The 12860-nt window shown below is 49.8% G+C and overlaps 2 protein-coding genes across 2 annotated transcripts in view; both read right to left on the reverse strand.

Moving 5' to 3' along the window:
- The window catches only part of LOC144986810 (uncharacterized), a 508483-nt gene that overhangs the window by 96127 nt on the left and 399496 nt on the right, over positions 1-12860 (reverse strand). The gene's annotated exons all lie outside the window — the stretch shown is intronic.
- LOC144987228 (uncharacterized) overlaps positions 1-12860 on the reverse strand; it is a 431641-nt gene that overhangs the window by 60682 nt on the left and 358099 nt on the right. The window lies entirely within an intron of this gene.

Raw genomic sequence — 12860 nt, forward strand, 5'->3', positions numbered from 1 at the left:
GCTGGAGGCGGCAGCCTTTCGCCATCAGAGACGCACAGCCTCTGAGCTCTGCGAAGACAGGGGTCAGCCCAGGGGCAGGCCGCAGCCTTTCGAAACCTGAGCCGCACAGCCTCTGAGCTCTGCGAATGAGCCAAAGCCAAGCTCTTCCTCTCAGAAGAGTCACAGAGGCCACAAGACAGAGCCGTGGCCTATGTCTTCGCAGAGCTCCTTGGGAAAGGTTTTTCTCTAGCTGTATAACAGAAATCAAAAATAAAAAAAAGTGACAGAAAATCCAAAGCAGCACAGAAATTTCTTTGGTGCGCGATGACTTTTTATTTATTTTTTTTTCATTACAACCCAGGGATAGCTCAGCGAAATGGAGAAAGAGTTGGAGCAGGATATTCAATGTCACTAATCACAAAGAGAAAATAAAAAGGATGCTCGTTGGAGCATTGCTGGTTTTACACGCCTGAGTGTCCGCAAGTCACGTCCAAAGCCGCTTGGCTTCGGCTCATTCGCAGAGCTCTGAGAGCCTGCCCCCACAGAGGGCCCCTGAGGAAGCAGCGGCAGGCAGGCCAGAGTGGAATTTTCCTCTCTGAAGACGACGTGTTTGCATTTTTACACACACCAAATACGTGTCCACAGCTCAGCTTTTTGTGGGGCCAGATCAGGGATGAGGGCAGCGGGCAGACACAGAAAGCTTTCCGAAGGTTCTCAGAGAACGCGCGCGACAGAGAAACAGAGAGAAAAGGAGAGAGGAGGAGGAGGAGAGAAGGAATGTGTGTGACTGCAAGAGGCACAGACTGGGGAGAGAGGGGGGAGAGAGACAGAGATGATTTTGCCTAGGCTCTTGGAGGCTGACTGACTCGGACCGCCCCAGAGCCACACAGCCTCGTCGCTCTGTTTGCATTTTTACACACACCAAATACGTGTCCACAGCTCAGCTTTTTGTGGGGCCAGATTAGGGATGACGGCAGCGGGCAGACACAGAAAGCTTTCCGAAGGGGCTCAGAGAACGCGCGCGACAGAGAAACAGAGAGAAATGGAAGAAGGAGGAGGAGGAGAGAAGGAATGTGTGTGACTGAAAGAGGCACAGACTGGGGAGAGAGGGGGGAGAGAGACAGAGATGATTTTGCCTAGGCTCTTGGAGGCTGACTGACTCGGACCGCCCCAGAGCCACACAGCCTCGGCGCTCTGTTTGCATTTTTACACACACCAAATACGTGTCCACAGCTCAGCTTTTTGTGGGGCCAGATCAGGGATGAGGGCAGTGGGCAGACACAGAAAGCTTTCCGAAGGGGCTCAGAGAACGCGCGCGACAGAGAAACAGAGAGAAATGGAAGAAGGAGGAGGAGGAGAGAAGGAATGTGTGTGACTGAAAGAGGCACAGACTGGGGAGAGAGGGGGGAGAAAGACAGAAATGATTTGGCCTCGGCTCTTGGAGGCTGACTGACTCGGACCGCCCCGTGGAGCCTCACTCACGAGCGGGCGGGAGACACAGCAAGGCAGACGCAGAGGAGGAACCGTGGTGCCTGCAGCTGCGAGCAGGGAGTTTTGAGGAAGGAGGGGCAGGGAACTCTGCCGATCAGCAGTTTTCTTCTGTGTTTCAAAGCAGGGAGTTTCTCAGCTCAGGCAAAGACCAGAGTGTTACTTGTTTGTTTATATCTTTCTTTATTTTCCTTTACATATGTAAAATACATTTAAAAAAAAAAAATACAGATTGCGAGAGGAGCAGGAGGGATAGACCAGCATTTCAACAGTTTGATTTCTGCCTGAGGCCTCCAGCACAAGCCTTGTCTACAGAATCAATGTCTTTTCTCTTTCTTTTATCGCGAAGCCCTTTTCGCACCTTAAAAGAGTTGTAAAGTGCTATATGTATGAACAAAGTGTCATTCGTTCAGGTTCCCTTCAATGAAATAACAATATTTATTAAAATATAACTGCCTCATCCAGGCCTGTGTTTGTTGAGAGTAATTTCTGTTTCCCTTCATCTGCCGTATGAAAAACAGCGATGCAGGACAGCCTCCGGGCTACATGCTGAATTTGACCAACATGATTCCAGCTGGAGCTCCAGACTCTCCTCCTCCTCCAACATACTCCAGTTAGGTTTTTCTAGTAACCGTAACGGCGATGCTGCTCTTGGTTATTTTCATCCTCACCTTGTACCCCCTTTACGGTCCAAAATGCAACACAGAACCAACGATAATGTAAAGATTTGTCTGAAATGTTCACTGATTTGTGCGTGCGTGTGGAGTGAGGAATTTGGAAAACAAATCTTCAGGCTTTGAAGCGAGCCGGACTTTCCTGGAGAGTTCTGTTGGTGGAGCAACACCAAGGTTCTGTCTCTCCTCGTGCTGTTTTTATTAAGAACACAAGAAGAAGGTAAAAATTTCAAAACACAGAAAAAAGTTCATTGTGGGTGTCGTATAATGACCCATTTGGTGCATTCTAACTTCAACCAGTCCTTATCAGCTAAGGACAGTGTGTCGTCAAACCCCCTCAGCCGTGCTGGGATGAGAAGCAGATGAACAAACACACAAATCTTTCTAAAAAGGTAAAAAGGTCAATCTGAGTTAACATTTAAGCATACACATTTAAACCAATGATAATACTAAAACAATTTCCTTTACATAATCCAACACACACACTTATCTTGCATGTCAGAACGAATGGGGGGAATGGCTGTAAAGAGTCCAGCCTGGTCTCATTAAAAAATAAAATAAAACGAACGAATGACACTTTGTTCATACATATAGCACTTTACAACTCTTTTAAGGTGCGAAAAGGGCTTCGCGATAAAAGAAAGAGAAAAGACATTGATTCTGTAGACAAGGCTTGTGCTGGAGGCCTCAGGCAGAAATCAAACTGTTGAAATGCTGGTCTATCCCTCCTGCTCCTCTCGCAATCTGTATTTTTTTTTTTTAAATGTATTTTACATATGTAAAGGAAAATAAAGAAAGATATAAACAAACAAGTAACACTCTGGTCTTTGCCTGAGCTGAGAAACTCCCTGCTTTGAAACACAGAAGAAAACTGCTGATCGGCAGAGTTCCCTGCCCCTCCTTCCTCAAAACTCCCTGCTCGCAGCTGCAGGCACCACGGTTCCTCCTCTGCGTCTGCCTTGCTGTGTCTCCCGCCCGCTCGTGAGTGAGGCTCCACGGGGCGGTCCGAGTCAGTCAGCCTCCAAGAGCCGAGGCCAAATCATTTCTGTCTTTCTCCCCCCTCTCTCCCCAGTCTGTGCCTCTTTCAGTCACACACATTCCTTCTCTCCTCCTCCTCCTTCTTCCATTTCTCTCTGTTTCTCTGTCGCGCGCGTTCTCTGAGCCCCTTCGGAAAGCTTTCTGTGTCTGCCCACTGCCCTCATCCCTGATCTGGCCCCACAAAAAGCTGAGCTGTGGACACGTATTTGGTGTGTGTAAAAATGCAAACAGAGCGCCGAGGCTGTGTGGCTCTGGGGCGGTCCGAGTCAGTCAGCCTCCAAGAGCCTAGGCAAAATCATCTCTGTCTCTCTCCCCCCTCTCTCCCCAGTCTGTGCCTCTTTCAGTCACACACATTCCTTCTCTCCTCCTCCTCCTTCTTCCATTTCTCTCTGTTTCTCTGTCGCGCGCGTTCTCTGAGCCCCTTCGGAAAGCTTTCTGTGTCTGCCCGCTGCCGTCATCCCTAATCTGGCCCCACAAAAAGCTGAGCTGTGGACACGTATTTGGTGTGTGTAAAAATGCAAACAGAGCGACGAGGCTGTGTGGCTCTGGGGCGGTCCGAGTCAGTCAGCCTCCAAGAGCCTAGGCAAAATCATCTCTGTCTCTCTCCCCCCTCTCTCCCCAGTCTGTGCCTCTTGCAGTCACACACATTCCTTCTCTCCTCCTCCTCCTCTCTCCTTTTCTCTCTGTTTCTCTGTCGCGCGCGTTCTCTGAGAACCTTCGGAAAGCTTTCTGTGTCTGCCCGCTGCCCTCATCCCTGATCTGGCCCCACAAAAAGCTGAGCTGTGGACACGTATTTGGTGTGTGTAAAAATGCAAACACGTCGTCTTCAGAGAGGAAAATTCCACTCTGGCCTGCCTGCCGCTGCTTCCTCAGGGGCCCTCTGTGGGGGCAGGCTCTCAGAGCTCTGCGAATGAGCCGAAGCCAAGCGGCTTTGGACGTGACTTGCGGACACTCAGGCGTGTAAAACCAGCAATGCTCCAACGAGCATCCTTTTTATTTTCTCTTTGTGATTAGTGACATTGAATATCCTGCTCCAACTCTTTCTCCATTTCGCTGAGCTATCCCTGGGTTGTAATGAAAAAAAAATAAATAAAAAGTCATCGCGCACCAAAGAAATTTCTGTGCTGCTTTGGATTTTCTGTCACTTTTTTTTATTTTTGATTTCTGTTATACAGCTAGAGAAAAACCTTTCCCAAGGAGCTCTGCGAAGACATAGGCCACGGCTCTGTCTTGTGGCCTCTGTGACTCTTCTGAGAGGAAGAGCTTGGCTTTGGCTCATTCGCAGAGCTCAGAGGCTGTGCGGCTCAGGTTTCGAAAGGCTGCGGCCTGCCCCTGGGCTGACCCCTGTCTTCGCAGAGCTCAGAGGCTGTGCGTCTCTGATGGCGAAAGGCTGCCGCCTCCAGCCTGCCTCCTGCCTCTGAGCCGTGCTGTGACTCGTCTGAGAGTAAGGCTGCATTCTTCCCCCCTGAGCCGTGGCCCCTGTCTTCGCAGAGCTCAGAGGCTGTGCGGCTGGCTCTGGTTCGACAGGCTGCATTCTTCCCCCACCAAGAAAGGCTGCGGCCTGCCCCTGGGCTGACCCCTGTCTTCGCAGAGCTCAGAGGCTGTGTGACTCGTCTGAGAGTAAGGCTGCATTCTTCCCCTCTGAGCCGTGGCCCCTGTCTTCGCAGAGCTCAGAGGCTGTGCGGCTGGCTCTGGTTCGACAGGCTGCATTCTTCCCCCACCAAGAAAGGCTGCGGCCTGCCCCTGGGCTGACTCCTGTCTTCACAGAGCTCAGAGGCTGTGTGACTCGTCAGAGAGTAAGGCTGCATTCTTCCCCCCTGAGCCGTGGCCCCTGTCTTCGCAGAGCTCAGAGGCTGTGCGGCTGGCTCTGCTTCGACAGGCTGCTTTCTTCCCCCACCAAGAAAGGCTGCGGCCTGCCCCTGGGCTGACCCCTGTCTTCGCAGAGCTCAGAGGCTGTGTGACTCGTCAGAGAGTAAGGCTGCATTCTTCCCCCCTGAGCCGTGGCCCCTGTCTTCGCAGAGCTCAGAGGCTGTGCGGCTTTGAAAACACAGAAGAAAACTGCTGATCGGCCGAGTTCCCTGCCCCCTCCTTCCTCAAAACTCCCTGCTCGCAGCTGCAGGCACCACAGTTCCTCCTCTGGGTCTGCCTTGCTGTTTCTCCCGCCCGCTCGTGAGTGAAGCTCCACTGGGCGGTCCGAGTCAGTCATTCTCCAAGAGCCGAGGCCAAATCATCTCTGTCTCCAACCCCCTCTCCCCAGTCTCTGCCTCACATTCCTTCTCTCCTCCTCCTCCTCCTCCACCTCCTCCTTCTTCCCTTTCTCTCTGTTTCTCTGTCGCGAGCGTTCTCTGAGCCCCTTCGGAAAGCTTTCTGTGTCTGCCCACTGCCCTCATCTCTGATCTGGCCCCACAAAAAGCTGAGCTGTGGACACGTATTTGGTGTGTGTAAAAATGCAAACACGTCGTCTTCAGGGAGGGAGCTCTGCGAATGAGCCGAAGCCAAGCGGCTTTGGACGTGACTTGCAGACACTCAGGCGTGTAAAACCAGCAATGCTCCAACGAGCATCCTTTTTATTTTCTCTTTGTGATTAGTGACATTGAAAATCCTGCTCGGCATAGCTGCGAGACGCTGCTTTTCTTGCAGGGCCCTGCCCGCTCCCTGAGCTGAGAACCTCCCTGCTTTGAAACACAGAAGAAAGCTGCTGATCGGCCGAGTTCCCTTGCTTCCTCAAAAAAAAAAAAACTCTGGTCTTTCCTCGCAGCTGCAGGCAGCACGGTCTCTCCTCTGCGTCTGGCCTGCTGTTTCTCTGGCTGTTCTCTTGGCTTGACAGCGGAGGGGATTTCTCTAACGTGCCTCGGTCGGCCTCACAGAGCGGAGGTCTCCGCATGCCTCCCTCCCCCCTCTATCTCTCTCGCGCGTGTTCTCTGAGCTCGTTCTACAGCTTTCTGTGTCTGTGTCCCTGTGTCTGGGGAGGGGATTTTTCTAAAGCACACGCCAACCTAAGCAAGTGCGAGGGGTAAGGAAATGAAGAGAGAGAAAAAAAAAAGAATGTCTGGTTGGTCACTCACAGTAAAACAGTGGATGGATAAAAAAAAAAAAAAACACAGGGGTCAAATGCACCCTAAAGTACAGCGCGAGGGAATTGCCAAATGCAGGCCACCAAGTAATGTCTCGTGGGGTCATTTATACTCTGTGTAAATGAAAGTTTGTGAAAGTGAAAGTTTTTTTTTTTAAAAAGTACGGGGTCAAATGCACCCTAAAGTACAGCGCGAGAGGTATGAAAATAAATAAATAAATTGATGCCCCCCTTCTCCCCCCCTCCACCCCCTGGTGGTCGTGGGGTGTAAGGACAATGAAGAAAACAAATACGGGGTCAAATGCACCCAAAAGACAGCGCGAGGGGTATGAAAATAAATAAATAGATTGATGCCCCCCCTCATCCCCTCCACCCCCTGGTGGTCGTGGGGTGTAAGTACAATGAAGAGAGGATGGGGTCCTTTACGTTCCGTAAAACAGCGGAGTGAATGTTTTTTTTTTTTTTTTAAAAATATGGGGTCAAATGCAACCAAAAGACAGAGCGAGGGGTATAAAAATAAATAAATAGATTGATGCCCCCCCTCATCCCCTCCTCTCCCTCCACCCCCTGGTGGTCGTGGGGTGTAAGGACAATGAAGAAATGAAAAAAATATGGGGTCAAATGCACGCCAAAGCACAGCGCGAGAGGTATGAAAATAAATAAATAAATTGATGCCCCCCTTCTCCCCCCCTCCACCCCCTGGTGGTCGTGGGGTGTAAGGACAATGAAGAAAACAAATACGGGGTCAAATGCACCCAAAAGACAGCGCGAGGGGTATGAAAATAAATAAATAGATTGATGCCCCCCCTCATCCCCTCCACCCCCTGGTGGTCGTGGGGTGTAAGTACAATGAAGAGAGGATGGGGTCCTTTACGTTCCGTAAAACAGCGGAGTGAATGTTTTTTTTTTTAAAAAAAATATGGGGTCAAATGCAACCAAAAGACAGCGCGAGGGGTATAAAAATAAATAAATAGATTGATGCCCCCCCTCATCCCCTCCTCTCCCTCCACCCCCTGGTGGTCGTGGGGTGTAAGGACAATGAAGAGATGAAAAAAATATGGGGTCAAATGCACGCCAAAGCACAGCGCGAGAGGTATGAAAATAAATAAATAAATTGATGCCCCCCTTCTCCCCCCCTCCACCCCCTGGTGGTCGTGGGGTGTAAGGACAATGAAGAAAAAAAAATACGGGGTCAAATGCACCCAAAAGACAGCGCGAGGGGTATGAAAATAAATAAATAGATTGATGCCCCCCCTCATCCCCTCCACCCCCTGGTGGTCGTGGGGTGTAAGTACAATGAAGAGAGGATGGGGTCCTTTACGTTCCGTAAACCAGCGGAGTGAATGTTTTTTTTTTAAAAAATACGGGGTCAAATGCACCCAAAAGACAGCGCGAGGGGTATGAAAATAAATAAATAGTTTGATGCCCCCCCTCATCGCCTCCTCCCCCTCCACCCCCTGGTGGTCGTGGGGTGTAAGGACAATGAAGAGAGGATGATAAAAAATATGGGGTCAAATGCACGCCAAAGCACAGCGCGAGAGGTATGAAAATAAATAAATAAATTGATGCCCCCCTCCTCCCCCTCCACCCCCTGGTGGTCGTGGGGTGTAAGGACAATGAAGAAAAAAAAATACGGGGTCAAATGCACCCAAAAGACAGCGCGAGGGGTATGAAAATAAATAAATAGATTGATGCCCCCCCTCATCCCCTCCACCCCCTGGTGGTCGTGGGGTGTAAGTACAATGAAGAGAGGATGGGGTCCTTTACGTTCCGTAAACCAGCGGAGTGAATGTTTTTTTTTTAAAAATACGGGGTCAAATGCACCCAAAAGACAGCGCGAGGGGTATGAAAATAAATAAATAGTTTGATGCCCCCCCTCATCGCCTCCTCCCCCTCCACCCCCTGGTGGTCGTGGGGTGTAAGGACAATGAAGAGAGGATGATAAAAAAAGTATTGTCTCGTGGGGTCGTTTACGATCCGTAAAACAGCGGACTGAATGTTTTTTATGCCGGCCACAGAGAAATTTCTCGTGGGGTCGTTTACGATCAGTAAAACAGCGGACTGAATGTTTTTTATGCCGGCCACTGAGAAATTTCTCGTGGGGTCACACGAGCTGCGTAAAACAGCGGATTTTTTGGGGGGTCATGCAGACCCCAAAGCACATGCCCACCTGAGCGAGTGGGAGGGTTATATAAATACGGAGGTCAAATGCACCCCAAACTACAGCGCGAGGGAATTGCCAAATGCCATCCACCAAAAAAAAAAAAAAAAACGCCTCGTGGGGTCACACGTGCTCCGATAAACAGCGGTTGGAATTTTTATTTTTTTTTGAAAAAAAATACGGGGGTCAAATGCACCCCAAACTACAGCGCGAGGGAATTGCCAAATGCCATAAACAAAAAAAAAAATTATACCCCCCCCCCTTCCCCCTGGTGGTCGTGCGGTGTAAGGAAAATGAAGATAGGAAAAAAAAAGCATAGTCTCGTGGGGTCATTTGCACTCTGTAAAACAGCGGAGTGAACGCTTTTGTTTTTGGAGAAAAAAATAATAAAGTATTGTCTCTTGGGGTCATTTGAGCTCCGTAAAACAGCGGAGTGAACGCTTTTGTTTTTGGAGAAAAAAAAAAATAAAGTATTGTCTCTTGGGGTCATTTTAGCTCCGTAAAACAGCGGAGTGAACGCTTTTGTTTTTGGAGGAAAATAAAAATAAAGTATTGTCTCTTGGGGTCATTTTAGCCCCGTAAAACAGCGGAGTGAACGCTTTTGTTTGGAGAAAAAAAAATAAAGTATTGTCTCTTGGGGTCATTTGAGCTCCATAAAACAGCGGAGTGAACGCTTTTTTTTTAAATAATACAGGGGTCGAATGCACGCGAAAGCACAGCGCGAGGGGTATGTAAATAAATAAATGAATTGATGCCCCCCCTTCCCCTCCCCCTGGTGGTCGTGCGCTGTAAGGAAATGAATAGTGGGTGAAAAAAAAAAGCATTGTCTCGTGGGGTCATTTGCACTCCGTAAAACAGCGGAGTGAACGCTTTTTTTGGAGAAAAAAAAGTATTGTCTCTTGGGGTCATTTGAGCTCCGTAAAACAGCGGAGTGAATGTTTTTTTAATAATACGGGGTCGAATGCACGCGAAAGCACAGCGCGAGGGGTATGTAAATAAATAAATGAATTGATGCCCCCCCTTCCCCTCCCCCTGGTGGTCGTGCGCTGTAAGGAAATGAATAGTGGGTGAAAAAAAAAAGCATTGTCTCGTGGGGTCATTTGCACTCCGTAAAACAGCGGAGTGAACGCTTTTTTTGGAGAAAAAAAAGTATTGTCTCTTGGGGTCATTTGAGCTCCGTAAAACAGCGGAGTGAATGTTTTTTTAATAATACGGGGTCGAATGCAAGCGAAAGCACAGCGCGAGGGGTATGAAAATAAATTTAAAAAAAAAATTGATTACCCCCCTCCTTCCCTCTCCACCTTCTGGTGGTCTTGGGGTGTAAGGAAAATGAAGAGAGGATGGAGAGAAAAAATTAAAAATAAAGTATTGTCTCGTGGGGTCACTTCTGCCCTGTAAAACAGCGGAGGGAATGGGTTTCGTGCTGGCCACCGAGAAATGCCTCGTGGGGTCACTTATGCCCTGTAAAACAGCGGAGAGGATGGAGAGAAAAAAAAAATAAAGTATTGTCTCGTGGGGTCACTTATGCCCTGTAAAACAGCGGAGGGAATGGGTTTCGTGCTGGCCACCGAGAAATGCCTCGTGGGGTCACTTATGCCCTGTAAAACAGCGGAGGGAGTTATATTTTTTTGGAGGGGGGTCATGCAGACCCCAAAGCACATGCCAACCTAAGGGAGCGGAAGGGTTATATTGACAAACCAATACCTTTTTACATGCTTATCACAGGTAAGATTGATAACCCTTGTGCTGTCTTAGGGGGAAAGAAAAGCATGGATTAAAAAAAAGGTAAGGAGGGGGGGTCATTTTAAAAACGCATACCCCCCTTTGGTATTGACCCCAGACAGGTACACCCGGTACACCCTCCCGCAATCGAAGAGGGTCGAGTTCCTGAATTTATTTTCACTGTGGATTTACTCAGTCAAATTCAGTGGGGAAATCCAGCTTCTTTCAGTCAAAGCAGCTGGTTAAAGTCAAATTGTTTTTATCAATAAAGCACTTTGACACAGTAATCCGCGCCTTTATTTCTATTCGACTGGATCAGTGTAACTCTCTTTCCATCTCTCACTCGTCCTTATCCTGTCTCAAACTGGCAAAGATCGCTGCTGTATGTTTGTTAACTGGCATGTGGAACAGAGAGCATATTACTCAAGTTCTGACTTCTCTACACTGGCTGACTGTTCATTTTAAAATTCTTTTATTTGTTTCTAAATCTTTAAACAGTCTGGCTCTGCCCTGTCTCTCTGAGCTGCTACAGCTGCATTCCTCTTAGATCAGCTGACCAGCTGCTGCTGGATGTGCCAAGGACACAGGGGAAACTCAGAGTGTATGGGGCATTTTCCTTTGCTGGCCTCAGCTTGTGGGATGCACTGCTCATGCAGGTTAGGCAGGCCAATTCTTCGAATGATTTTAAATCCAAGTTGAAAACTCCGTTTTTCTCACTGGCTTTTAACTGAGTTTGAGTTGGTGATTGTACTGATTTTTATTACTTTTGTATTATGTTGTTCATTTTGGATCGTTGTCTTGTTTTATCTTTCATCATTAAGCACTTTGGTCAGCCTCTGCTGTCACAAAAGCGCTTTATAAATAAAGTTTACTTGACTCATGCCTTGCTGGAGTGAAAACATAGTTGAAAGAAAGAAACAAAAACAACAAACAAAACACATCAACCCCGTCATTGTTTTTATTGAGTTTCACAGGCAAGTTTACTGTAGCACAAGCAACAGTAAAAAAAAAGCAAAAGCATTTTTAAAACTAAAAAAAAAACTATATTTCACACACTCAAAGCGTCTGCCAGCACAGAGTCCTTTCACTGCTAGCGCATTTCACAGGAACAGGCTGGACTGTGAATAGTAGTCGCCATCCCCGTATGTTTTGGCAGCATTAAGACCGTCTCGATGAGCGTTGTGCGACATGAAGGCGTCTGTATTTCTCCCGTCGCCTTGCCTCTCTTTGAGCACTGTGGAGGTGAGCACCATGGTGATCACGTACATGGCGTATATGAGAATGTTGAACACTGCTATGGCGCACTCCACGTTGTGCATCCTGTGTTCGTCACGAATCAGCGGCCTGTACAAGAGCTCCATGCAACCAGAGACGACTGCCATGAACAGCTCCAGATTCATCATGATCAGACAGGCCAGCACCGTCCGGGTGCTTTTGTTGAGCCTTCTGGTTCCTTCCTCGGCGTCGTCCATCTTGCGCTTGCTCTTGGCCGCGAAAAAGCTCAGCACCACGCTCACGACCATCGCCAGACAGCCCATGGTTATCACAGCTATGCCGCCGTGTATGTAAGCGTGATCGTAGCTACTCCTCTCCTGAGCCGTAGAGGAGCCGAAGGAGACGTCCCGAGCGCTCCCCCTCACGGCGTGACTGCTATCTATCAGGTAGAGGATGTTGTTGGGCAAGGCGAGGAACCCGACAATGAGAGAGGTGATGACCGCGATGGCGGCCCCCAACTTTCCCCTGAACCTGGCAACGCTCAGTACGGGGTTGGACGTCCTCCCCATCAACATCTCTTTTCCGGACGAAATCAAAGAATCGAAGCCTCCGACGAGGCCGGACCTGGTCCGCTGCATCCCGCCCAGCAGAGGTGGGCAGACGGGGTCGCGTCCTGTGCACGAGAGGGCGGAGCCAGCATAGGTTACCTACCCCCCTTTAACGGTTACTGCCGCACAGCGTCTTGGTCCACCCCGAGACATTTAATACGATGAAGCTCGGGAGGCCCGTGATCGAGTTCAGAGGGTCGAGAAGAGACCTCCAGGCGAAGGCCGTGACGCAGGACCGGTGGTACAGGGTCCGCGGCATCACGAGGACCTTGAATTCGATCGCGCGCCGCAGGAGAGGCGTCCGATCTCACAACATGATATGTGTGGACCTATACGCTAGGTTCCTTAGCCACCTCGTCCGTGACCGACGAAACCCGCTCGGCTGGTTGTCTCATCACTTGGCCATCCTGAACGCGCCTGAGGACCCAGCCCGTAAGTTTGAGGGCGAGTTGAGACGCCTGCTGGCATACGGCTCTCTCAACTTTGAGTCGTGCAGGCGCGCCTGGGACAGGAGCCGCATGTCCAGGGGCATAGGAAACGCAGTAGACGCTCAGTGCAAGGACGTGTTCAACGGAAAGAAGGCTGCTTCAGAGACCGGGCCCGTGTCTCGCCTCCTGCTCGCCCAGCTCGAGGCCCTGCGCCTCAAGCCGATCTGCGCGGGCCTCAAAGTGGCCGGCGTGCCCACGCCCGACCGAGGCGGCAGCACGTACCACAACGGCTGCACCCGGGGCTGCGGGCCACTGCCTGGACGGAACACCTTCTACACGGAAGTGGACCTGCTGGCTCACGATGCAACGACCGACACTGTGGCCCTCCTAGAGCTCAAGACCCGAAACAGCGACGTTTTGGATGCCCCTACCCTGTGGCGGTACAACGCCCAGCTGTGGCTGACCTGGACGATG

Source organism: Oryzias latipes, chromosome 2, assembly GCF_053564925.1.
Source record: "Oryzias latipes strain Hd-rR chromosome 2, Olatipes_Hd-rR_3.1".
Taxonomy (NCBI): domain Eukaryota; kingdom Metazoa; phylum Chordata; class Actinopteri; order Beloniformes; family Adrianichthyidae; genus Oryzias; species Oryzias latipes.